Source organism: Oryctolagus cuniculus, chromosome 7, assembly GCF_964237555.1.
Source record: "Oryctolagus cuniculus chromosome 7, mOryCun1.1, whole genome shotgun sequence".
NCBI lineage: Eukaryota > Metazoa > Chordata > Mammalia > Lagomorpha > Leporidae > Oryctolagus > Oryctolagus cuniculus.
In genome coordinates this window covers 93,410,137-93,437,832 of record NC_091438.1, presented here as the reverse complement: position 1 = coordinate 93,437,832, position 27,696 = coordinate 93,410,137, and the positions used below count along the sequence as shown (strand labels likewise).

The window sequence follows — 27,696 nt, the reverse complement described above, 5'->3', positions numbered from 1 at the left end:
GGAAAAGAAAGGTAGGCATCAGAAGCAATGGGTGGCAGGCCTATGGCTGATCTGTGCAGTGATCTGCCCTCAAGGAGACCCAACAGGCCCGTCCACTGCAGTGGCTTTCAATGTGGTAAGCCTGGGCTTCAGCAGAAGTCAGCTTGTGAAGAGCCCTGGCAGCTCTGCCAAGAGTTGGATCACTGGAAATGGACCTGGAGTTGAAGGATGCCCAGGTCAGAGCCACAGATATTATTGGCTTTAAGCTGAAAAGCTCTTCACTCAGCCCAACTTCCAAAGTGACCACCGCAGCTTAGGGGACGGCCAAGCACGGTCAGCAACATTGCAGGCAGAACTGTAAATTTCTTGTAGAGATGCCACCTGCCTTTACCTGGCCAGCTCTCCTCTCCCAGGCCAGTTAAGTAATGAAAGTCAATAGGGTGCCTTCCCCCAGGATGTTCACACCTCCCTTAGGATGTACCCCATGTGAAGAGATAGATAGGTCTGGGCCTCTTAACTTACAAGGCCTAAAGCCCAACAGATTATCAATCCCCTTCTGTCAGGTTCTATTTGCCTCTCAATCAGAAAACTTAGTTGCAGCGTAGACAGCACCTTTCTTAGCTCCTCTAATAATGACTCTGTCCTTTGTTCTAGACCCTGTCTAGTGCACTTGGGCCTCATTCCTTTGTAATCATAACCTCTACTCTACCACCAATGGCTCTACTCCCAACCTGTGTGTACTGATGGTCCTCTTCCCCACTTAATGCTGTATAATTGTTCAGACCTGGTTAATGCCACTCTTAGGATCATTGGTTACTATTCTCACCCTGTCTTTTATGACCTTGTCTAAATATGATCAGAGTCGGCAAACTTGGAAGGCTTCCATAGCCTTGGCAACTGATGACAGGAGCCTAGGGTGGTTACTGGCGCTATAAACTAGAGTGTCAATTTGTTGGGTCAACAACAAGAGTCACTGTGCACTTGCTCCTCATGTGGGATCTCTGTCCTTAATGTGCTATACATTGTGATTTAATGCTATAACTAGTACTCAAACATATGTTTCAATTTGTGTTTCTATGTGGGTGCAAACTGTTGAAATCTTTACTTAATATACAATAAATTGATCATCTCTATATAAAGAGAATTGAAAATGAATCTTGATGTGAATGGAAAGGGAGAGGGAGCGGGAGAGGGGAAGGTTGCGGGTGGGAGGGAAGTTATGGGGGGGAAGCCATTGTAATCCATAAGCTGTACATTGGAAATTTACATTCATTAAATAAAAGTTAAAAAAAAAGAAAAAAAAGAAAATATACATGAAAATAGAACATCTGATATTCCCTAAGGTAGACCTTAAAACAACATGAAAAGGTAAAAAAAAATTAAAGACTAATTTCTTTATTTGTAAGTCAGAGTTACAGAGAGAGAGTGAGAAAGTTATCTCCAATCTGCTGGCTAACTTTCCAAATGGCTGCAACAGCCAGGCTGGGGCCAAGACAAAGCCAGGAGCTTCATACAGGTCTCTCATGTGGGTGCAGGAGCCCAGACACATGGGCCATCTTCTGCTGCTTTTCTCAGGCGCATTAGCAGGGAGTTGGTTTGGAAGTGGTGCAGCCAGGATACAAATTGGTGCCCAAATGGGATGCCAGTATTGCAAGCAGCTGCTTTACCTGATAGGCCAAAACATGAGCCCCCATAATGTGAAGTTTTAAATATCTACCCTGGTCAAAATTAAAAATTTGATCATTATTTGATAGATAAATAATATTTGAGTTTTTTAAATTAAATTGAAGTAAGTTGCTCTGAGTTGAGTCTTTTTTTAAAACTTACAATGTTTAACAAACTCTCTAATTTTAATTCCTAAATATTTACGAGTAAAGTTGTGCATTAGCTTTGAAGTAGATTTTATTTTATTTTATTTTTTAACTTTTATTGAATAAATATAAATTTCCAAAGTACAACTTTTGGATTATAGCGGCTTTTTTCCCCCATAACCTCCCTCCCACCTGCAACCATCCCATCTCCCACTCCCTCTCCCATCCCATTCTTCATCAAGATTCATTTTCAATTCTCTTTATATACAGAAGATCAATTTAGTATATACTAAGTAAAGATTTCAATAGACTGCACCCACATAGAAACACAAAGTATAAAGTATTGCTTGACTACTAGTTATACTGTTAATTCACATAGTACAACACATTAAGGATAGAGATCCTACATGGGGAGTAAGTGCACAGTGACTCCTGTTGTTGATTTAACAATTGACACGTTTATTTTTGATGTCAGTAATCACCCGAGGCTCTTGTCATGAGCTGCCAAGGCTATGGAAGCCTCTTGAGTTTGCCAGCTCCCATCTTACTTAGACAAGGCCATAATCAAAGTGAGAAAGGTACTGCCTTCTATGATGGCCCATTCTTTCCGCGAGGATCTCGCTCACAAAGATCTTTCATTTAGGTCATTTTTTTTTTTTGCCACATTGTTTTGGCTTTCCATGCCTGAAGTGCTCTTATGGGCTTTTTAGCCAGATCCGAATGCCTTAAGGGCTGATTCAGAGGCCAGAGTGCTATTTAGGACATTTGCCATTCTATGAGTCTGCTGTGTATCCCACTTCCTATGTTGGATTGTTCCCTCCTTTTTAGTTCTATCAGTTAGTATTTGCAGACATTAGTCTTGTTTATGTGATCCCTTTGACACTTAATCCTATCATTATGATCAATTATGAACTGAAACTGATCACTTTGACTAGTGAGATGGCATTGGTACATGCCACCTTGATGGGATTGTATTGGAATCCCTGGCACGTTTCTAACTCTACCGTTAGGGGTAGGTCCGATTGAGCATGTGCTGAACTGTACACCTCCTCCCTCTATTATACCCACTCTTATATTTAACAAGGATCACTTTCAGTTAAATTTAAACACCTAAGAATAATCGTGTGTTAATTAAAGAGTTCAACCAATGGTATTAAGTAGAACAAAAAAATACTGAAAGGAATAAAGTATTAAGTTGTTCCTCGACAGTCAGGACAAAGGCTGATCAAGTCATTGTTTCTCATAGTGTTGAAGTAGATTTTAAATGAAATATAGCAGAATGTCCCGGATTTCGGAGAATATTTCTGTTTAATAGTTTAGTAAAGGAACAGTTATATTTTGCAATGAAATGTTAGTTCACTATCATCTCTTTGAGGTCTGTGGATAGTTTTTAGTTCATAATTATCAACCATACATAGAAAAAGACCGGCCACATCCATTAGATAGATTCTCTGGTATAGACAGAGCTCTCCAAAAATGTTCAAATTTTATAAAATTCCAGTGTGAACTCTGAAAAGTTGTTGAAACAAGGTACAAGAAGAAAAAAATTTACTCCCAAATTAATCTGACAAAAATCTTTTCTGTAAAATTCTTGAAATAGAAATTGATATTTCTCCTAAGGAGATGTAATAAGAAAATATAAGACAAAGAAAGGTTAGCATATTACCAAAAGTGAAATATGTTAATATTGAGAATGTGTTCAAAAATTTAAATTTACTAAAATATGATATAATGACAGGGGAAGTGTGTAATACTAGAATAGCACTGAATTTTCCTAGTAAATGAATTCCCAAATCCTCTGTTTTCTATTAAACTGAAATTGCTCACAAAAGGCAGCTCTACCAGTCCTCATCAGGTTAACTCTATTTTCTCTTTCTCTCTTTTCATTCATATTCTCTCCTTTTCTCTGTTCTATCTTTTTGTTCCTTTCTCTTTCCCTTCTCTCTTTCTTCTTCTTCTTCTTCTTCTTCTTCTTCTTCTTCTTTTTTGACAGGCAGAGTGGGCAGTGAGAGAGAGAGACAGAGAGAAAGGTCTTCCTTTACTGTTGGTTCACCTTCCAATGGCCGCTGTGGCTGGTGCACCACGCCGATCCGAATCCTGGAGCCAGGTGCTTCTCCTGGTCTTCCACATGCGTGCAGGGCCCAAGGACTTGGGCCATCCTCCACTGCACTCCTGGGCCACAGAAGAGAGCTGGACTGGAAGAGGGGCAACCGGGACAGAATCCAGTACCCCCACCGGGATTATATTTTGCAAAATATTTTGCAGGCAGAGGATTAGGCTATTGAGCCATGGCACCGGTCCCCCTTCTCTCTTTCAATCTTCTCTCTTATCTTCTCTCTCTCCTTTTTAACCCCTCTCCCTCTTCTCTCTCCATCTCTATCTCTTCCTTTCACTTATTTTCTCTTCCTTCTTCCATTACTCCTGCCCTCTGTTCCCTTCTTCCCCTTTGCATCATCCTTAACTCTCCCTTTCTTTCTCTTTTGTCCTTTTGCCACCTCCTTCTCCCATGGTTCCTTCCTCTTTTTCTCTCTGCCACTCTTCCTCCCTATATTTTTTTGCTTAGCTTGCCTCCAGTTCTCTTTTATTTTTGAGTCAGTTGTGCTAACAACGTTGCTAGGACTGTTCCATGAAGAAACAGGTGACCCTCACCTACCCATTCATAGAGATTTTACTGGAGACAATGTTAAGGGGATGCAGAAGTGCTTACCGTCCTGAGTGATGAAAACACTTCCTAGAAAAGAGCCTTTTCCAAAGGAAAGAGAATTGGGAAGCAATTGACTTGGTTCAACATGTGTAACGTGTTTTAGGGAGGGTTATATGGTGCCTAGTATGTTCAAAATTTTAGAATATTTATATAGTAATGGAATGACAAATACTGCATCAGGACAGTGGGAGAAAACATTAAAAGTGACTTATATCAATCACAATATGTTTTTCATTTCATTCCACCAACAAGAAGGAGGTCTTTTTCATCAGTATCCATTATTAAGGTATTATTGCTCCCATTTTTTCAAAATTTTCAAGATCTGGAAGCCCCATCTGTCATGATCTTCTCACCCTTCATTCCTCATCTGTAAATTTGTCTCTTAAAGTCCACACTAAACCCACCAAATAAATGAATTTCTCCCAGCTTTGTGATTCTATCACTATTTTCAAAAACACTTTTAAAAAGTGTTTTTTATCTAACCTCTCAATGATAGAGACTGTGCTATACTTTTTTTTTTTTTTGCTGACAAAACATAAAGGAAGGAACTCAATATTCATGTTTCAATTCTGTTTATGAGACACTGTGTGCTAGAAACTGGGCTAGGTGTTGAATCTACATTTGTACAAGGAAGTCAAGAGAGTTTTCCCCCTCAAAACTTTTGAATTCAGTGGTACTTTCTTTCCCTCAAAATATCCCAAGGAGAGCTCAGTGAGATAATTTCTTTTATTTTATCAATTGCTCTTTTTAAATGTCTTTTTTCCTTTGACTTTAAGTTTTGGACTCTGCTCTGAGGATAAAAAATAAACTCAGCTATAAACTCAAGATGACAATTTCTCCAACCTTGAGTCAGCGTCCCTGGACCAGATGTACTGGCAACTCAGATGAATTTTCCTCTTACAAGGCTCCTTGCTTCCCTAATGTAAAGAGACTTCTGTTGAGTCAACCTAATCCTTCATACACAAATGAATCCTAAACACTTCTATATTCATAAGTGAACATAACTTGAGTTCCCAAGCTGGGACTCCTGACAGTTGTTAGAAATGTATGAATGGGAATGCCAGCGTGATTTTCTGGAGGCCTTTCTGAGAGCAGAACTATGTCTGTATCTTAAATCTTCAATGTGAATGACAGTCTTTGGCACATATTAGGAACTTCATGAACACTTGTTGATTAAATAAATCAATTGATAATCTTTTCCTGTTAGAAATACTTTTTTTTTTCTCATTGTAAAATCCATTTCACCTCCCAACATTTTAATCCGTTGTGAAATAGTGAAATAATTCCATGGGCAGTCCACTAGAGGCAGCACAGTCTGTGCTGAAGCTTTGTCTGGTTATGATCCCAGCCCTCCCTTTAAGAGCTCTGTCAACTCCTTTTCTGTAAATCTTCAGCTTATAGATATTATATTCTATCACTGCTTTCATGAAGGATTGGTGAGGGAACAGTATTTATTTTCTGGTAGTTGGTACACATTTTAGAATATACATTATCTATTTAATCCTTTTGGTTTAACACCATAAAGAATCAAACTCTCTCTATTGCAGTGGATAAGAAACCTGAATCTCTAATAATCAGGGAAAATTGTCCCATATTTCACCAGTAAAGCAACTCAGTTAGGTTTATCACCACTAGAAAGCAACAAAATTAAGATTTGAAGTCAGGTATACCTAGCTTTAGTGCATGTGCTCTACCAAGTATACTAGGTGTTATCCACACAACTATGAGGGATGTGAAAGGTCTTTAAGTGTGTATCCCAGGGGGTATGTTCTCCCTCTTTGATCCAGCACAAACCAGGAATCTATAGACTCAATGAGCACCTTCCTTAAGGAATCAATTAATTCCAAGTTTAACATACTTCTGAATTCAGAAAACGTTTAGTAAATATTGGTTAGTAAATTGTAGTTCTGGATGATAAGAAACATATGACATAAAGGAGAGAAGAAGATACAGAAAAAAAGGCAAGTCATTGCAGGTAAATAATTGAAAAAAATAAAATAAATACAAACTCTTTGGGCATGGTGCCGACACTGTTACCTAGTCTACTTTGAAACTGCAGAATATTTTAAAAGCTACTACATGGATTGTCTCATATATATATATATATATATATATATATATATTTGAAGACAGAGAGGGAAAGTTCTCTCACTAACTGGTTGACTCCCCAAATGTCCTTGATGGCTGGGGCTGGGATGATGTTGAAGCTAAGAGACAGGGACTCAATCTAGGTCTCCCACATAAGTGGCAGGAACCTCACAACCTGAGCCATCACCACTACCTCCCAGGGTCTGTGCTAACAGGAATCTGGAGTTAGGAGCCAGAGACCAGTACTTTTTATTTTAAAGATTTATTTATTTATTTGAGAGGCAGAGTTCCAGAGAGACAGAGAGAGAGAGAGAGACAGAGAGAGAGGGAGGGAGACAGAGAGACAGAGAGGTTTTCCATCCACTGGTTTATACCCCAAATGGCTGCAATGACCAGTGTTGGGCCAGACCAAAGCCAGGAGGCAAGAGCTTCTTCTGGGTCTCCCACGTGGGTGCAGGGGCATCCTCCACTGCTTTCTCAGGCACATTAATAGGGAGCTGGATAGGAAGAGGAGCAGTAAGGACTGGAGCTGGCACCCATATGGGCTGCTGGTGAGGCAGGCAGAGGCTTAACCTACTATACCAAAGTGTATTGAATCCAGGCACTCTAATGTGGGAAGTAGTTATCTTAACTACTAGACCAAACTGCCAGTCCTGTCATTTCATTTTAAGATTATTGAGGGGCTGGCACTGTGGAGTAGCAGATAAAGCTGCCACCTGCAGGGTCGGCATACCATATGGGCACTGCTTTGAGTCCCAGCTGCTCCACTTCCAATCCAGCTCTCTGCTACGGCCTGGGAAAGCAGTAGAAGATGACCTAAGTCCTTGGGCCCCAGCACCTACATAGGAGACCTGGAAGAAGCTCCTGGCTTTCGATCAGCTTACCTCCCGCCATTGTGGCCATCTGGGGGAGTGAATCAGCAGTTGGAAGACCCCACTCTCTCTGCCTCTCCTTCTCTCTCTGTGTAACTCTGACTTTCAAATAAATAAATATTTTTTAAAAAAGACTATTGAGGCCGGCGCTGTGGCTCAATAGGCTAATCCTCTGCCTGTGGCGCCAGCACACCGGGTTCTAGTCCCGGTCGGGGTTCTGGATTCTGTCCTGTTGCCCCTCTTCCAGGCCAGCTCTCTGCTGTGGCCCAGGAATGCAGTGGAGGATGGCCCAAGTGCTTGGGCCCTGCACCCCATGGGAGACCAGGAGAAGCACCTGACTCCTGCCATTGGATCAGCACCGTGTGCTGGTTGCAGTGCGCTGGCCGCGGCGGCCATTGGAGGGTGAACCAACGGCAAAAGAAGACCTTTCTCTCTGTCTCTTTCTCTCACTGTTCACTCTGCCTGTCAAAAAAAAAAAAAAAAAAAAAAAAAAAAAAGACTATTGAGACCCTGAAAGTGGTGACGTTGAGGAGCTAATGACATTGTATTTTGTAGAACATTTCAGTCTCTAGTTGTTGGAACTATGAGGTTGATATTGAAGGATATGCAACTCTTTGGTTTAAAAAATGTTTGAATATATATTCAGGACAGTGTTTTCAATTGTGTTGATTCTGGAAAGCTAGCATAGGGTTTTCTGCAATTTTCTTTCTATCATGGAATAAAGGGAAGAAATAAAGCATAGATTAATAATTAAATCAACTTTCTTTTTTATAAATCAAGGCACAAACTGAAACACAAGGTGGCTGAGCTACTGAGTTGGTTACAAAGTTCATTAGTACAGATTTGGGACTAGTTCCATAATTCTTTATTCTTAATAAAATGAACTTAATATTTATTAGATATATGTGATTTTAAACTGAAGGATAAAATGTAAGGTAGCTTATTCTTGCTTTATATAAAAGTCAAAAATAAAATGCCTAAGACAAATGTCAAAAGTTCCTGTGTATTGAAAAGAAAGTGTCTTTCATTCTTGTCATTTGACTCAATATATATTCATTAGTGTGGCTTACTTTCCAATTTGGCCTGGACCCAGTGATCAATTATTTCAACTAAATTCTCAGTGATCATCTTCAATCCTTTAAGACATTTACTGTCTGTCCAACTCCCTTTCCCAGTCCCCAGCTATAGATTAATGATTTGTTTTCTTGCTTCATGCTTCTGAGTTTCTGAGAAGTGCTCAAGAAAGTTGCATAACCACACCGATGGTGTCATTACCAATACAAGTATTCCAAACTCACTTGGGCCACTAATGATGCTTAGCAATTTTTTTTTTCATCTACAACAGGGTCCTTTTTTCCAGTTTTATAAGACTTTTGTAAACCACTCCTCATTTTCTCAATCTCCAGCCTCATCCTTGACCTTTAGCCGAGCAGATGATGTTTTCTTTTACTCAGAACACTAAGGCCATCAGAAGAGCATGTTCTGCGTATCTGCTCTCTTCATTTCTGAAGTTAAATGCACTTTCTTCTTTATGGAAGTGGTTAAGAGCAGGAACTCTCAGTTGAAATGAACATCTCAGCTCTCCAGGCTCTTAGGCATGTGTGGCTTTAGGCACGTTGCTTACTAGCTCTGTTCATACATTTTTTTTCCTTTCAAATAGAGACAATGACAATATCTACCAAACAACCTTGATGTGAGGATCACATATACATAAAGAGCATGGAACTTTGCATGAAGCAAGTGTGCAAGTTAGAAGGACTAGTTTCTGTTGTTTTAGTTACTGTTTTTAATTATTGTGATTTTCCAAGAAAGGAATTTCTCTTTTCTTTCCATGGTTAACCATATCCTTCTCCTCTAGATTTTAATTCTAGCAATAATCATCCCTTGTCTTCTCCAATGCCATCTTCTCTTTATGCATGTTCAGTTGTCCCATAACCCTAAAAAGATCAGTACTCAGACTGCCTATATAACTTTTATCTAACTCTAACTCATGTCTTGAACTTGGCTTTGTCATATTCTTGTCCTTCCCCTTACATAAATCTGGCAACCTTAAGGTAGTTTCTTAGCTGCCACTGGAACTCAGTCCCAGAATTCACGGTTGAATGAGATGGTCATTAAACTTTACTGATTCCAAGATGCTATGACCCTGTGACTAAAGATGTTATGTAAAATTGATTTGTCCTCATCATTCAAAAACTGGTTCATGCACTGGCATAAGTAAATACTTGTGAGGCAAATGGGAATTGCAGTCATATATCTTGCATAGCAAACTGAAAGTCACCTTAGAGATCTTCTAGTACAAGCTATGCATAATACAAAAGAAGAAATGAAATCTTTGAAACATATAACCTCCTAAATCAAGGATGTAGAATGTCTAGCCTATGGGACATCTAATGCCCTTGAAATCAGTTGGTCTGGCCCTGCCAAGGTACCCAAAGGTGGAACTTAAGATTCAACAAATCTATAGCAGGCTAATTTTTAAGTTGATAATTTTGTATGGCTTACAATTGACGTTACAAATATACAAATGGCCTTTGGTAGAAAAAAGTTTCTCCACCCCTGTTTAATAGTAGAGTAAGAATTAGAACCCAAGAATTAAATTCAAACAATGGAAAGTGGTGCAACGAAGTTTGATCACAGATTTAGCACATTGACAGTCACTGGAATTACACAAATATACTTCTGTGAAGTCCTTTGGGATAAGGACAAGTTTCTTGAAATTGTATAGATTCTGCCTATACCTAATCATGTTTGTTTATGGCATTATTATATCTCCTGTGCTCACATAGAAACTGAACTTTGCTTGGCAGATTGTCCATGTTGCAACATCAAATTGCTCAAGGTGTCTATATATCCTGAGGTATTTTGGTCATTGAGGGCCCTAGGATGGGATTTAAGACAGATCTTCCTTTGTTACTAGGGGCTGGAGTTTGGAGGACTGGGAAAGTGTTGGTCAAAGAACACACAATTTCAGTTAGGATGAATAACTTCAAGAAGTATGCTGTACATCATGTTGATGGTAGTTAATGACAAAATAGCAGGTACTTGAAAATCGCTAAAAGAGATTTTAATGTGTTCTCACCATAAAATAATGATGAGTATGTGAGAGAATCATTATGTTAAATAAGTTGATTTAGCCATTCCACAACATATTCATATATGAAAACATCATGGGAGATGGCGCTGTGGCGTAGTAGGTAAAGCCGCAGCCTGCAGCACCAGCATCCCTTATGGGCACTGGTTTCAGTCTTGGCTGATCCACTTCCAATGCAGCTCCCTGCTAATGTGCCTGGGACAGCAGAAGAAGATGGCCCAAGTACTTGGACTCCTGCAGCCATAAGGAAGACCCAGATGAAACCCCTAGCTCCTGGCTTCTCCTGGCCCAGCCCTGGCCATTGTGGCCATTTGGGAGTGAACCAGTGGATGGAAGACCTCTCTCTTTTCTCTCTCTCTTGCTGCCTCTGCCTCTCCCTCTCTGTAACTCTTACTTTCAAATAAACAAATCAATCTTTTTAATAAAAGATTTATTTATTTGAAAGGCAGAGTTACAGAGAGGTGGGGGGAAGAGAGAGAGAGAGAGAGAGAGAGAGAGAGAGAGGTCTTCCATCTGCTGGTTCACTCCTCAAATGGCTGCAATGGCTGGAGTTGTGCCAATCCAAAGCCAGGAGCCAGGAACTTCTTCCAGGTCTCCCATGTGGGTGCAGGCGCCCAAGGACTTGGGCCATCTTCTACTGCTTTCCCAGGCCATAGCAGAGAGCTGGATCAGAAGTGGAGCAGCTGGGACTAGAACCAGTGCCCTTATGGGATGCTGGTGCTTTAGGCCAGGGCTTTAACCCACTGCACCACTCTACCTCTCTGTACTTCTGTCTTTCAAATAAATAAAATAAATCTTTAAAAAAAAAGAAACACTTGAACTGAGAGTGATAGCAGTTAAATGAGGCAGAAAAAGAAAGCCATTTCCAGGGACAGGAATAGTGCATTTGAGCCGGTCCTGTTCTTAAGTCCTTTACTCCCTCTCTTGTGCTGGAAATTCAGCGTTAGTGTAGAATGAAGAGCACAGATTTCAGAATTACACAGCTCACTTTTATTCTCTGCTGCCTCCTGAGAAAGACTCCATGGCCCTCCATGGTGTCAGACTTTAATAGGACTGAGGAGGAAGATTCAGAACAGTTGAAGCCATTCAGTCAACACTATGCTATGACTGACAAATGTATTGATTAGATGAAGACGTAGGAATCAAGATATATCTCTGAAACCTTGCTTGAGCTTTGAAATCTCACTCTGAATCTCCCTCCAGTCTAGAAGATTTACCCACCCTATCTCCATTCCACCTGATTGTTCTCCCTACTTGAGTTTTGAGCAAAAACCATATTGCTATGTCTCCAGAAGTGACTTTAGAATTGAACTGTAGGGAGCCAGTGCTGTGGCACAGTAGGTTAATCCTCTGCCTGTGGTGCCAGCATCCCATATGAGCACCAGGTCTAGTCCTGGCTGCTCCTCCTCTGATCCAGCTTTCTGCTAATGGCCTGGGAAAGCAGTAGAAGATGGCCCAAGCTCTTGGGTCCCTGCAACCATGTGGGAGACCTGGAGGAAGCTCCTGGCTCCTGGCTTTGGATCAGCCCAGCTCCAGTCATTGTGACCATTTGGGGAGTAAAACAGGGGATGGAAGATCTTTCTCTCTGTCTCTCCCTCTCACTGTCTGTAACCCTACCTCTCAAAGAAATAAATAAAATCTTTAAAAAAACGAATTTAACTGCTCATGGAAGAAAGGAAAGTGGGCAATTATATTCATTAGGAGTCATCCCTAATTTGTTTCTGCCTCCAGTACTGACAAGCTTAGTGCATCTTTTTAGCTTGTTGAGTTGTTTGTCTTGCCAGCTCTTCCTGGTTTCCTACTAATGCCTGCTTTCAGTTTGCTTGACTTTGCTCTGTCTGTAACCATTAAAACATGCCTGTGCCTTGCTTTTCTGGGGCCACATCACCACATCACCACAAAGCTTCCAAGCTATTAGAAGGTAGGTTCAGGTTCAGTTTTCTTCTGACTCAAGCTGCTTTTGCATGCAACCACCACCATGCTCAGGAGAAAAATAAAGAGCGAGTTCTTCGAAAGAAGGAGTCATCTCCAGGGTATTACTGCTGAAACTACAGGTGCAGAAAAGGTTGACCAAGCAAAGAGTGAGGAAAAAAAGAAGAGGAATACTTATGACGAGTATCTTGAGAGCCTGGAAAAGTTGAAGTAGCTGCTTTAAATGACTAACTTCTTTCTCTGGACAATTTGACTCAATTCTGTGTCCTCAAACAATTTAAATTGAAAGGTAGTGGTATTATTATAAAGTTTGAGCAAATTAAGAAATATGACATTATAGAATGACTTGTTACAGTAAGAATGACTCACTCGGAAGGCTGAGTCAAATCAAGTGATTCATTTAAGCAGACTATCGGATCATCTGACAACCTTCTTGCCTGGCTTTGCAGTTCAGGGTCAGTTAAAGGGAGGCTTGCTTCTTCTATGTTAGTTAACATTTTGGGTAGATAGTTTCTGACATTTTTTTAAAGATTGATTTATGTGTTTGAAAGTCAGAGTTTCAGAGAGAGAGAGCAGCAGAGAGAGAGGTGAGAGAGAGAGAGAGAGAGAAAGAGAGATGGAAAGAGATCCATCTTCCATCTGCTGGTTTACGCAGAGATGGCTGTAAGGGCCAGCACCTGGCAGGGCTCAAACCAGGAGCCAGGAGCTTCATCTGGGTCTCCCATGCTGGGGGCAGAATTGGGCCATTTTTAATGCTTTTCCCCATCTGTTAGCAAGGAGCTGGACTGGAAATAGAGCAGCCATGTGAACTGGAGCCCATGTGGGATGCTGGCGTTGCAGGCAGCAGCTTTATTCGGTACTCCACAACACTAGCCCACAGAAAGTTTTGTGATTCATGGAAAAGAAAGGCTGGAAGGAATGACCTCTTGTTCAGATAGAAAGATCTTGTTCAAATGGTAAATTCTCTGGAAACATGCAAAACATTATGCCAATCATATCCATCACGTTTCATCAGCATCTAACACAGTGCCTGGCATATTTACATGCTCGATAACTGCTTGAAAAATAAATGGAGCTTTGCATCTCTCTGAGAAGTCATCATGTGATGGTGAAAGAAGCCACTTCAGAAGTTTTTCTAGAAAACACTGGAAAGATGGTTATGGCTTAAAAATTTTCCAATATGATCATTAAAGAACATCACTGTGGGTTTACTTAAGATTTTGTCTGCAACAATTCTTTATTTATTGTGAATTTTCTTCATAAAATAAATACTATTCTTTATTGTATTTATAATTCAAAATTTTCTTAGCAGGTCTTTCCCTCATGTAGTAAAATTTCAAGTAATTATGGTAATAAACCACACCGCATATGAGAAAGCTATTGTAGTGGTTAAGTAGTTCAATAATAATATACCTTCAAGTAGGCTTAATGATGATTATTGTAAGATAATTTTTTCCTTTACTTAGATACTCATCAGACAACTATGTTTTGAATAATTTGAGACTTAAAGTTTTATTTAAAAAGGATGAGAGAGGGAAGAGATGCGCAATTCGGGACATGCTCAAGCTGACTTACCTCAAACGGTAGAGTTAGAAACATACCAGGGGATTCCAATTCAATCCCATCAAGGTGGCATGTACCAATGCCATCTCACTAGTCCCAGTGATCAATTTCTGTACACAATTGATCATAATGATAGGACTAAGAACCAAAGGGATCATATAAACAAGAATAGTGTCTGCAAATACTAGCTGATAGAATCAAAAAGGGAGAGAATGATCCAACATAGGAAGTGAGATACACAGCAGACCCATAGAATGGCAGATGTCCTAAACAGCACTCTGGCCTCAGAATCAGCCCTTAAGGCATGCGGATCTGGCTGAAAAGCCCATGAGAGTATTTCAGGCATGGAATGCCAAGACACTCTGGGGGGGGGGGGGGAACTTAAATGAAAGATCTCCATGAGTGAGATCCCAGTGGAAAGAACGGGTCATCAAAGAAGGAGGTACCTTTCTCTGAAGGGAGGAGAGAACTTCCACTTTGACCATGGCCTTGTCTAAATAAGATAAGAGTCGGAGAACTCAAAAGGCTTCCATAGCCTTGGCAGCTAATGACTAGATCCTGGGGTGATTACTGAGGCCATAAACAAGAGTGTCAATTTGTTAAGTCAACAACAGGAGTCACTGTGCACTTACTCCTCATGTAGGATCTTTGTCCTTAGTGTGCTGTACATTGAGATTTAATGCTATAACTAGTACTCAAACAGTATTTTTCACTTTGTGTTTCTGTGTGGGAGCAAACTGTTGAAATCTTTACTTAATGTATGCTAAACTGATCTTCTGTATATAAAGAGAATCGAAAATGAATCTTGATGTGAATGGAAGGGGAGAGGGAGAGGGAAAAGGGAGGGTTGCGGGTGGGAGGGATGTTATGGGGGGGAAGCCATTGTAATCCATAAGCTGTATTTTGGAAATTTATATTCATTAAAAAAAAGTAAAAAAAAAGGATACTGACGGGAGTTGTCTCGTGGGTTTCTGAGCCCTGAAAGTTGGGAACTTCTTTGCACCCAGGAGTCTGTACCTGGCGGTTCTAATGCCATCACCAAGCCACAAAATAAATATATTGAATTACACCATAAACGCTATGGGTACCGTTTGGATTACCATGAGAAAAAGAGAAAAAAGGAAAGTCTGGAGGCGCATGAACGTTCAAAGAAAGCGAAAAAGATGATTGGTCTGAAGGCCAAGCTCTACCATAAGCGGCGCCATGCTGAGAAAATACAGATGAAAAAGACTATCAAGTTTCATGAGAAGAGAAACACCAAACAAAAGAATGATGAAAAGACTCCCAAGGGAGCAGTGCCTGCCTATCTGCTGGACAGAGAGGGACAGTCCTGAGCTAAAGTACTTTCCAATATGATTAAACAAAAATGAAAAGAGAAGGCGGGAAAATGGGAAGTCCCTCTTCCTAAAGTTCATGCCCCAGGAGAAACAGAAGTATTAAAAGTTATTTGCATAGGAAAAAGAAAAAAAGAAGGCATGGAAGAGGATGGTTACCAAAGTCTGCTTTGTTGGAGATGGCTTTACAAGAAAATTGGACCAGTGGGCTTACGTTTTAAGAAGACCCATGTAACACATACAGAACTGAAAGCCACCTTCTGTCTGCCAATACTTGGTGTAAAAAAGAATCCATCATCCCATTATACACAACTTTGGGTGTAGTTACCAAAGGTACTGTCATTGAGGTGAATGTGAGTGAATTGGGTCTTGTGACACAAGGAGGCAAGGTTATATGGGGGAAATATGCCCAGGTTACACACAATCCTGAAAATGATGGATGCATAAATGCAGTCTTACTTGTTTGACAGCAGTAACTTCTAATCATTATTGAAGACTACAGACTAAGTGGGAAAACTGTCATTACTATGATTTTTCTGAATACTGCCAAACAGCCTTCATGTCTGCAGTCAGCAAGGGAATTATTTTAAGGTGTAAAAAACATTAAAAAGATGCACTTTAAAAAAATAAAAAGGATACTGAAATTTATTTAGCATATACACCAAACCTGGTGATATTCTATTTACTCTTCAAAAATTTTTTTGGTGTTGAGTGAAATGTAGATAATAATTAATACTGTGTGCTTCAGTTAAAGGAATTAGTTATGGAAACACTGGAATGGTTATGATTTATGACTTAAAAATAATCTGGCTTTAAATCTTGGCTTCTCTGTTTTCTAACTGAGCTTTGTTATAGGTTATCTCATGATTCTTAGAATAAATTCAATATTGTGGGTTTAGTAATATTCCTATTACTTATCTCATTGAGATGTTTGGGCACTCAATGAGATAATGTTTGTAAAGCACTTAGCTTAATATAATTGCTAAATCAATATCAACGTTCCATATTGTAGAAGAAGTTGCCACTGATTTCCTCCACAGACTGTGCTTCACTTAAATGAATCAATTTGTGTTGGGGCCAGTGCTGTGACACAGTAGCTTAATCCTCCACCTGCAGCATGGGCATCCCATATGGGCGCTGGTTCTAGTCCTGGCTGCTCCTCTTCCAATCCAGTTCTGTACTATGGCCTGGGATAGCAGTAGAAGATGGCCCAATTCCTTGGACTCCTGCACCCATGTGGGAGACACAGAGGAAGCTCCTGGCTTCGGATCAGCACAGCTCTGGCCATTGTAGCCATTTGGGGAGTGAACCAACAGAAGGAAGACTTCTCTTTGTCTCTCACTGTCTGTAACTCTACCTTTCAAATAAATAAATAAAATTTCTTTAAAAAATGAATCAATTTTTGGAGCATTCTAGGAATTAAAGTGAAAAATATTAATGAAAGAATAATATTTTCCATTAAATTTAACCCATGAACATGTGATTCTCAGTGGAAGTAGGGTGGGGAGCAGGATAATGACTCCCAGCAGGATAATATTGGAAATAAGTGGGCTTTATGTAGTCCAGAAATAGTGGTTGAAGATCTCTGGGTGAGAAGCAACTATCTTTCACAATATAAGGTGCAGAGCAAGTTAGCATTATCCCTATGATGTGTTTAGGGTGATCACTGATTTCATAAATGGAGCATGCTCATTTTCTTTTTTATTTACAAAATATGCTCATTTTCTATTAGGAATTTAGTATGAAACATTGATAAGACCTGTTATATGGTCTTATTTAATTACTATTTTTATTTACCTTATTTGGAATGATATATAAGTAGTTGACTTATTAATATTAATAAAAATATTATGTGTTGGCTTTCAAGACTTTCAATTTTTATCATTTAAATAAACATGATTATCTTATATTCATTGTTCTTTATTTAAAATTTAATTCAATGATTGACACATAGTAAGTGCTTAACAAAAGTATTTTGGATGAAGAATTGACTCATCAATGAAAGAGTGGTAAGTGAATAATATAATAAATACTTGATTTTTGTTCTTTATGAACTTAAAACCCAATGGGTCTGATTGATGATTGGACAACAAAAAAGCTGTCTATAAGGTTGCCTTTTTTTTCTGCCTTTTGCCTTAGATTCAAATTTTAGTGTTTACTAGGATGACTTATGAAGTAAGAGAAAGTATACTGATTCCAGAATCTATCAGTCAGCTTTCCATTACTATAATGAAATACCTAAGACAAGGTACTTATGAAGGAAGGAGGTTTAGTTCAGTTTTCAGTCTTGGAGGCCCACCATCCAAGATTGGGTAGTCCTTTTGGTTTGGAATCTGGTGACTGTGTTCTTGCTGGCAGAGTCCCGAGGTGGTGCAGTGTTACATGACAAAGGGGCATTAGTCCAGGCAAAGGAAGGTCACACGGTGAGCCAGGAAAGAGAGACAGAGAGAGAGGCCCAACTCCATTTTTATAACCAAACCTCTCATGGGAACTACCTTCTGAAGGCATGCTCCCACTGACCTAATGCCGTTCTACCAGGCCCTCCTCCCAAACACCGTTTTAGGATTAGGTTTTCAGTCTCTTATTACCGTTAATCTATGACTATTGTTTAAACAGCTGTGTAACTTTGAGAGCTAAATCTGGTTCAAACCAAAGCAGTTATAGAGACAGGATGATTAATAGGCCTGAGGTAGTCCTGGAATCTACATAAATGGTAGGCATTTCATACATTTCTTTTTTTTTAAAGATTTATTTTTTTTTATTTGAAAGACAGATATACAGAGAGAGGTAGAGACACAGAGAGAGGTCTTCCATCTGCTGGTTCACTCCCCAGATGGCCGCAACGGCTGGAGCTGTGCCGATCTGAAGCCAGGAGCCAAGAGATTCTTCCAGGTCCCACACATGGATGCAGGGGCCCAAGGACTTGGGCCATCTTCTACTGCTTTCCCAGGCCATAGCAGAGAGATGGATCTGAAGTGGAACAGCCGGGACTCAAACTGGCACCCATATAGGATGCCAGCACTGCCGGTGGCAGCTTTAACCTGTTGTGCCACAGCGCTGGCCCCTTCATATAGTTCTTACTCCTGTGCTCTATATATTAGCCTTTAAGAAATGTCTTAGTTTTTTTTTTTTTTTTATCAAAACCAGAGATAAATACCAAAATTACTGTCAAATCACCTTTATATTTACTTTGTCAGGCTACCACCACCATCGCCGCTACTACCACCAAGAAAAATAGGGAAGCAAAGCAATGAAAACCAAGAGGCAAAACTTTAGATTGCTCTTGGAAGAGAGAGAGGAGGAAGAACCAGTGGAAGCAATTTGACAGGCAGTGTAGGGGTTCTTCCTGAATTTGGGAGGGTATGGCTCCTAATCTCAGTTGTGTCTCCCTGGTGGATGAGCATGATAATGACATGTGGACAAACAGAACACTGAGCCATTTCTTCACCAACCTCCTCCCACAACCTTTTTTTTTTTTTTTTCCTCTATATTATATAGAAAGAGGTTACTGGTTACACCAATTTTTACATAACTGGTGGCTGGATAAAAGAAGCATTGAAGACTTATCTTACTCTCTCTCTTAAGTTTCTATTTCTCAAGTTACATTTTTTAAAAAAATATTTATTTTATTTATTTGAAAGATAGAGTTACAGAGAGAGGTAGAGACAGAGAGAGAGAGGTCTTCCATCTGGTGGTCCACTCCCTAAATGGCCGCCACTTCCAGAGCTGCACAGATCTGAAGCCAGGAGCCAGGAACCTCTTCTGGGTCTTCCACGTGGGTGCAGGGGCTCAAGGACTTGGACCATCTTCCACTGCCTTCCCAGGCCATAGCAGAGAGCTGGATTGGAAGAGGAGTAGCCAGAGCTAGAACTGGCAGCCATATGAGATGCCGGCGCTTCAGGCTAGGGCTTTAATCTGCTGTGTCACAGTGCCGGTCCCTCTAGTTACATTTAATAATAGGACAATTTGACTTTGGTGATTGCTAATGTCAAAAAGAGATTCATAGATCCATAGAAGATGTGATAGTCTCATAAACATGAGGGTCAGAGTAGGGCAGAATGACAATTCTAGGTTCTGAAAGAAAAAAATTATAGCCCTAGAAGTCTATGTATGATAAAATTAGTCTTCAAAAATGAAGTAAAATTATTACATTCTTAGGTAAACAAAAACTGAAGGAATTCATTACCAGTAGAACTGCCCCAGGAGAATTAAAGGTCATTAAAGGGGCTAGTGTTGTGGTGTAGCTGATAAGGCCATTGCCTATGATGCTGGCATCCCATATGGACTCTGATTCATGTCCTGGCTGCTCCACCTTTGATCCAGCTCACTGCTAATGACCTGGGAAAAGCAGTGGAAGATGGCCCAAGTGTTTGGGCCCCTGCAACCATGTGGGAAACCCAGAAGTTCCTAGCTCCTAGCTTTAGCCTGGCCCTGCCCTGGATGTTGGGGCCTTCGGGGAAGTGAACTAGCAGATGGAGGATCTCTCTCTCTTTCAAGTAAATAAATAAATCTTTAAAAAAAATTAAAGGTTATTAGATAGTAACTCAAAAACATGAAGAAATAAAGAGCATGAGTAATTGTAGTTATATAGGTAAATGCAAAAGCCAATATTATTCCATCTTGCTACATTCAAAATTTTGTCTTTTTCCTTGACAATTTGCTTATAATAAGCCTTGGTATGGTTCTCCTTGAATTTACTCTAATTAGAGTTCATTGAGCTTCTCGGATACGCAGATTCAGGTCTTTCATCATATTCAGGAGGTTTTAAGCCATTATTTTCATAAATATTCTTTCCTCCTCTTTCTGTTTCTCCACTTCTTTTGGGATTCCTATTATGTGTATGTTAGTATGCTTGCTGATGTCTCATAGGCCTTTTCATTTTTCACCATTCATTTTCCTTTCTCCTTCTCAAATGGATGATCTCAATTGACTTATCTTCAAGCTTGCTACTTCTTTTATCTGCTAGCTCAGGTTTGCTCTTGAACCTCTCTAGTGAATTTTTCATTTTAGTTATTGTACTTTTAAAATTCATAATTGCTTTTTTGTTCCTTTTGATGATGTCTATCTTTTTATTGGTATTCTGATTTAGAAGAGACATCATTCTCTTAATTTCCTTCAGTTATTTGTGAATATTTCTTTTAGCTCTTTCAGTATATTTAAGACAGTTGACTTAAAGCCTTTGTCTAGCAAGTCCAACATCTGGGCTTTATGGGGACTGTATCTATTAACTTACCTTTTCCTATGAATGAGCCCTATTTTCTTGTCTTAAATATCTTGTGGTTTATTTTATACTGAAAGCTCAACATTTTAATAATATAAAGTAACAGTTCCAGAAATCAAATTTTTTCCCTTTCTTTCTGTGTGACTTGTGGGTTGTTGTTATTTGTTCAGTGACTTTTAAAACTAATTTTGTACTAGCTTTGTTCTTTGTTATGTGTGAGCACTGAAGTATCAGCTAGTGATTTAACAGAGGTTTCCTTAAACACTGAAGTTTAGCAGCTTCGTTTGTTCACTAAGCATTCCTTGTATGTTATGCATTTTTATTACATTCAAGAGTACCAAAAAGGTGATTCTGACGTTTTTGATAGCTTATTCATTGATTTTGCAGAGCAATAGAAGTTTGGAATTCCTTAGTCTGCAATTTTTGGTAATGACACCTGTTTCTACTTTTCTCTATTAATCAAGGATTAAAAAATTCTATATTTGACTGAACAATGACACACAAAAATGTAAGATTCAAATACATGGAGCTTGTAAGTGTTAACTTATAAGGAAAAAGGGTCTTTGCCGGTATGATTAGTGATTTGAGAAAAGAAGATTTTCCTAGATTATCCAGCAGGATCCTAAATGTCATTGCATATATTCATGTAAGAGGTAGGGAGAAGATTTAAAAGAAACACACAGAGGAAAAGACAATATGACCATAGAAGCAGAATTTGGAGTAATGTGGCCACAAGGCAAGGAATGCCAGAATCCCCCAGAAGCTAGAATAGGCAAAAACCAGATTTTCTCTTAGAGTCTTTGGAGGGAGTGCTGCTCAGCTGTAACCTTGATTTTGACTCAATGAAACTGATTTCAGAACTCCAGCCTCCTAGATTTTGATATAAAAAATTCCTGTTGTAAGCCACCAAATTTGTGACAATTTTTTCATAGAACCCCTTGAAAACTAGTATTCCTTCCCTTAGTCTACTGGGTTATTTTATTCCATTTATTCCCACCTCTCAAAGGAAGCTATCTTTAGTAACCTTCAAAACTTTTTGACCTATATATTATTTAACACACACACACACACACACACACACACACTATTGCTGCAGCAGACACTTATTTTGCTAAAGGAGAGAAAAAGAAAACCGAAAAAGTATAAATTTTATCTTTGGCTTGGTGTCTGTTCATTAGGACATTCCATTACATAGTCTATAATATATGTTTCACACAAAGTAGAATAAAGATGTATTTTTTTTTGTATTTAGTGTCAGTATAAAGGAGTCCAGCACAAATACAGAGATGCAAAATTCTTTGTATTTCATTAACATAACATGTCGAATGATAATTACCATTCATTGTGACAAATATTGCAACAGTATTGAGCAAAAACCTGAGGGATCAGAAAAGGAACTTGATACTTATGGATACTAGAGATGACATTTCAAGGATGTCCATTTTGAGCCAAGTTTAAAAGGATGACAGGAATTGATAGGTGGGGAATGCATAGATATGGAAGACCAAGAACAAAAGAATGAGAAAGTAAAAGTGTGATTTGTTTGGGAGCTATGATAGGAAGTTTTGTTTGGCTGGAGGATAAGAGGTAGGGAACAAAGTATGGTAATGCTGGAAAACAGGTTGGTTCCAAGCTGTGGGGTGTCTTGAATGCTTTGATGAATAATTTTATGAGTAATCTATAGGAAACCTGAAGCCAAGTGAAGTTTCAAAATAGAGAAGGAAGATGATGTTGGAGGTAGTATGGGTAATGGAGTACATCAGAAAGTTAGAGATCTGAGAAGACAAGAGTTTGAACTAAAACATCGGCAATAGGGGATGGACTTGATATTAGTTTGGAAAGACACTACTGACATAGATTTGACAGTGACTTATTTGATTTGGATTTGGATAGTACAAAAAGACTGATGTTGAGGCAGTTGATAATGGTTGTCATGGGCTGATTTTTGAGTCTTAAAATTCATGTGTTCAAATTCTAACCTTCAATGTGATGGTAGTTGGAGATGAAGTCTTTGTTATTATATTAGATGAGGTCTCAAGGATGAGACACTCAGTATGGCATTAGTGTCTTTATAAGAAGAGATATCGGGGCTGGTGCTATGGCATAGTGGGTAAAAGCCACTGCCTGTAGTGCCAGCATTCCATATGGGTACCAGTTCAAGTCCTGGCTGCTTCACTTCTGATCCAGCTCTCTTCTATGGTCTGGGAAAGCAGTAGAAGATGGCCCAAGTCCTTGGGCCCCTGCATCCACATGTGAGACCTGGAAGAATTCCTTGGCTCCTGGCTTCGGATCGGCGCAGCACCAACCATTGCAACCAATTGGGGAGTGAGCCCGTGGATGGAAGACTGCTCCCCACCCCCCACCTCTCCTTCTTTCTCTGTGTAACTCTTTCAAATAAATGAATAAATTTGAAAAAAAAAGAAGAGAAATCAGAGAGATTGTTCCTTCCCTCTTCACCATGTTAGGACATAGCAAGAAAGCAACAATTTGCAAGCCAAAAAGGGAGCCCTTATAAAAAACTGAATAATACCAGACCTTGATGTTAGATTTCCTGGTTTAGACAGACTTAATAAATTTCTCTGCTTAAGCCACCCAATTACAGTACTTTGTTATGACAACTGAGCTTTAATAATATGTTACAGGTAATATTAATACTTAAATGTCAAATGACAGTAGCTTTTTACATACTTTTAAGATGAAGACTGAGTATTATTTTTTAAAATCTATTTTATTTATTTGAAAGGTAGAACATCAGATAGAGATGAAGAGATGGGGAGAAAGAGAGATCTTCCATCTGCTGGCTCATTTCCCAAATGACCACAACAGCTGAGGCTGGCTAGGCTGAAGCTAAGAGCTAAGGAACACTTACATTGGTGGCAGTGGCCCAAATACATGGGCCATCTTCTGTTGCCTTACCAGGCACATTAGCAGGGAGCTAGATTGGAAGCAGAGAAGCCAGGACTAGAGCTGGCATTCCAGCATGGATTGCCAGTGACACATATGCTATGCCACAACATTGGCCTCTAAATTTTTTGATCAACATAACTTGATGTTGGGATTCAGAGCCCAGAAATCGAAGTGATTGGCATTATTGATTCAGTTGCTTTCAGGGAATGATGGACGGACATTTGTAGTCAGGACTCCAATAATTCACAATCTCGTATTATGTACTTTGGTTGAGGAGCCAGGGCCACAGCATTCCTCTTGAAGGCAAACAAGTTATATACGTGCTTTCAATTAGAAAAAAAAAATATTTGTCGTTTTAATAGGATGGTTACAGGGTCTCAAAAAGTTTTGGGGACATTTTTACAATACCAGCCAGGAAAGCAAGATGATATTATAGTTCCTGAAGTTGTTTCAGTTTCCTCTTTTATATTTGTTAGGCATAAATGAATATGGGAAAATCAATGAAAATTATATCAGAACAAGTAGCATTGAATCACAATATAAATCTTTGTATTACCCATTGAAGTAAATGTAGAAATAAAGACATAAAAAAGAATAAATCACATGGGTATATAGCTTCTTTATTAAAATAAAGCATATATTATTAATAATAAGATATAGAGAATCCGAGATGGCTGAGTAGAAAGCAGCCACACTCATTTAAGGCCCCAGAAAAATACCAGAAGAACAAAGGAAGTTCTGAATATCCACAGGACCTATTGGGGGGAATTTTTAGCAAAGAAGTGACAAAGGGTACACAGACTCCATAAGCCAGCAGAGAGAGAGAGAGAGAGGATAGAGATACTGCTACCACTGTCAGCAGCTGCAACTCCTACCTTACTGGGTCCCAGCCAAGAATGCCAACTTCTCAGCAAAAGCTAAGCAAGTGCCATTGCTCACCAGCAATATGGACTGGCAATCCTAGCTGTGGCAGAATTCCACAGTCCTCACTGTCCTCAAATGTAGCTTAGAGAGTTGACTACTTTGCTCTGAAAACAGAACCCACATTGCTTCAATCTCCCCAAAGCGCCAGACTCCAATTTGCTGTGGTAGAGCCGCTGCTGAACTCTGTTCTGACTTAAGGAATAAAAAGCAGCCTCACTGAATCAGAAGCTACCAGAGTCAGAGAGAAGGCACTTCCCAGGGTAGAGAATAGACTCCCTAGGCTCTGTGGCAGTGGGAATTCTGGTCACAAGCCCTAGAACTATGTTTGTTTGCTCACTCTGCTTGATCCTGGGGGTTCTCCTTGGCTTCTTGGGGGCTAGCACCAGCAGCAGCCAATAAAAAACCCAAGAGAATCAGAACTGAGGAAGTTCTCTCTGTACCTCCCAGCTCATGGTGCTGGGAGCTTTGGGCACAAGCCCAAGCATCATCCTTGCATGTTGTAAGGGAACTGTGGGTAGTTCCATCCGTGCCTTGCAATTCTGGGACTGTTGATGTTTTGGTGTTACAATCACTGGAGTAAATTGCATGCATTTGTGGTATCTGGAGAGCTCTACCTGCATTCCTGTGCTTCAGGCTGGTGGCTACCATTCCGCAATCCACAAAACAACTGACTCTTACCCTATGAGAACTGGGTAATGATTCCACAGCATCCTACAGCACCAGGACTGTGATTATTAGTACCAGATTTCAGAGTCACTGGAATTTACCTTGTGGAACTTAGGGAAGACCTGGCCTGCACATTCCGTCTCTCTAGACCCACATCTGCCAGGGCAAAATCCCCAGAATATCTTGTAGTAGTCAACCCTGTAAGATGGAAGTAGGATTCCCTTCACATATTCCAGTTCTGGTACCAGGGCTTTTGGTGCCTTAAGCCACAAGGACCAGCCATACTCTCTCAGCATGACCTGGGGAAGGTGGCATCCACAAAACACAGTCATAGAGCTATAGATATTGGTATCACAAACCCCAGTGTCACTCAGACTTGATCAGTGAATTTATAAGGTGACAGTACCCTCTGTGTCCCTCAGCATCAAAAACAAGTCTCTGGATATCCCAAACCCTAGTGAATGACACCTAACTCTATGGGAATGTAAGATACACACCCTAGGGAGCTTACATCTATTTCAAAGTCATACTTCTACCTCCATGAAATGCTGCAGACCAAATAACTTGTGGCACTTATAGCTACTGCTGACATTGATTAAAACTAAAGACATCATTCAGAGGTTACACTTCTGGGACACTTACAATGAAAGCCAAAGCAAAGCAACAAGGCAAGTGATAGTCTGCATTCTATCTAAACAAAAAACTTTACTAACAAAAATATTTCATAACATAGAAGGGGCTATTATACAAGATGTGCAGATGTCGATGTAGGGACACACAGGAAACATGAAGAAACAAGGAAGCATTTTGTTCTCCTAAGAACAAAACAGGAGGCTGGCATTGTGGTGTACTAGGTAAAGCTGCTGCACATGAAGCCAGCATCCAGTGTGGTACTGATTCATGTCCCAGCTACATTTCTGATCCAGCTCCTTGCTAACGTCCTGGGGATGAGACATTATTCTATCAACGGGATAAAATAGAGATTCCAGGAACAAATCCTTGTACATGTGGTAAATTGATTTTTGATAGAAGTTCCTGGAACATACATCAGAGAAGGATACTCTCTTCAATAAATTGTGCTGGCAAAACTGGATGTATATATGCAGAAGAATGAATTAGATCCTTACTCTCACCATATGCAAAAACCAACTCAGGATGGATCAAAGACCTAAATTTAAGACCCAAGAGTATGAAATTTCTAAATGAAATACAGGAGAAACACTTCAAGATATTGGTGATGTAACTGATATAGGTATAGTTGATGATTTCTTGGATAAAACTCCCAAAGCACAGGCAACAAAATGAAAACTAAACAAATGAAATTACATCAAACTCAGAAGCTTCTGAACAGCAAAGGAAATAATCAATAGAATGGAGAGACACCTGTCATTTGCATAAAAATGGATGAAACTGGGAGACATTATGTTGAGTAAAACAAGTCGGACACAAAAAGAGAAATACCGCATATTCTCCCTTATATGTGGGCAGGGAGAGGGTGTGCAGTTGTTTCACTGTCTGGGGCTGTTCAGGGAAGGCTTCTCATAGGGGCTGATGAGTGACCTGGGCCTTTGTGGGGAAGGGAGTAGGTCAGGCAGAGCACTGGGTTCCTGAAATTCCAGGCAGATAGAAGATTAAAGGCAAAGGCAGGCAAGTGGGAAACATCATGTGACTTGTAATATTTGAATAGAAGAAAAGAGCTGTCTCAACAATGGAAATATCCTTTGTTGTTTTTTTGAAATGCCAATGAATTAGGAAATGACTTTTCTGTGGGCTGCTATCTTATATACCAACCGTTTTATGTAAATTAATAAAAGGCAAATATCCAAATAGTATAAGTACATCAAATAAATATGATAGAACAATGGTGATATTCAATGATTGTTTCATTTTGCCTGTAATTGTTCATGTGATGTTGGGCAAATTATTTTCTTGGTAAAATAAAGGGGCTGGAAAAGATGGATTTTCAGGTTCCTCCTACCCTAACATACTATGAAACAAAACAAAGAAGCAACTGACTCTACAGTTTCTCCTTTCCACTGAGAAGTCTGACAAAATTAATCAAATCATTTAGACTGGTTCATGTGTGTGGAAGCAAACAGAGACACTCTGTTCATCATTTCCATATGGCCTCTTGGTAGCCATCATAAGGCATTTTGCCTGGAAACTTCCCCTCAAAAATATTACAGAGAATGGAGAATTGAAACAGCATGTTGCAAAGAAATATTTGTTAGGGTGGTTTTCAAATGTGTGTGAAAATCTGATTTATCATGTCCTCTACCATCTACTCCATGTTCATGCTTTCTTAAATGTCAGTAGGCCTTCACACTGATGAAGGCTCTGTCAAATATATTTTATCCTACTTGGCTTTCCTTTCTGATTTTTTCCCTCAGAAGTGCATGAGACTGGTAGAATAAGTGGTTATTTAAAATCCGGCAAATCTTCACATGTGCCAGATTTCCCTATCTCTTAGCTCTTGGCTGTCTGTTTTTCTTTACCTCCTTCATGCTCCCTGACAACGTTTTGTGTATTTTTGATTTTTATGCTTGTAAACCGTGTAGAAACTTTCTACTGAGAACATTGGCCAAATCCTGATGGTCTCAC

General features: G+C 39.6%; 1 long non-coding RNA gene and 1 pseudogene across 1 annotated transcript in view; one reads left to right on the top strand and one right to left on the bottom strand.

The window, feature by feature from the left end:
- Positions 1 to 27,696, bottom strand: part of LOC138850626 (uncharacterized) — a 74,249-nt gene that overhangs the window by 4,709 nt on the left and 41,844 nt on the right. The window lies entirely within an intron of this gene.
- LOC100357870 (ribosome biogenesis protein NSA2 homolog pseudogene) lies at positions 13,138 to 15,879 on the top strand (annotated as a pseudogene).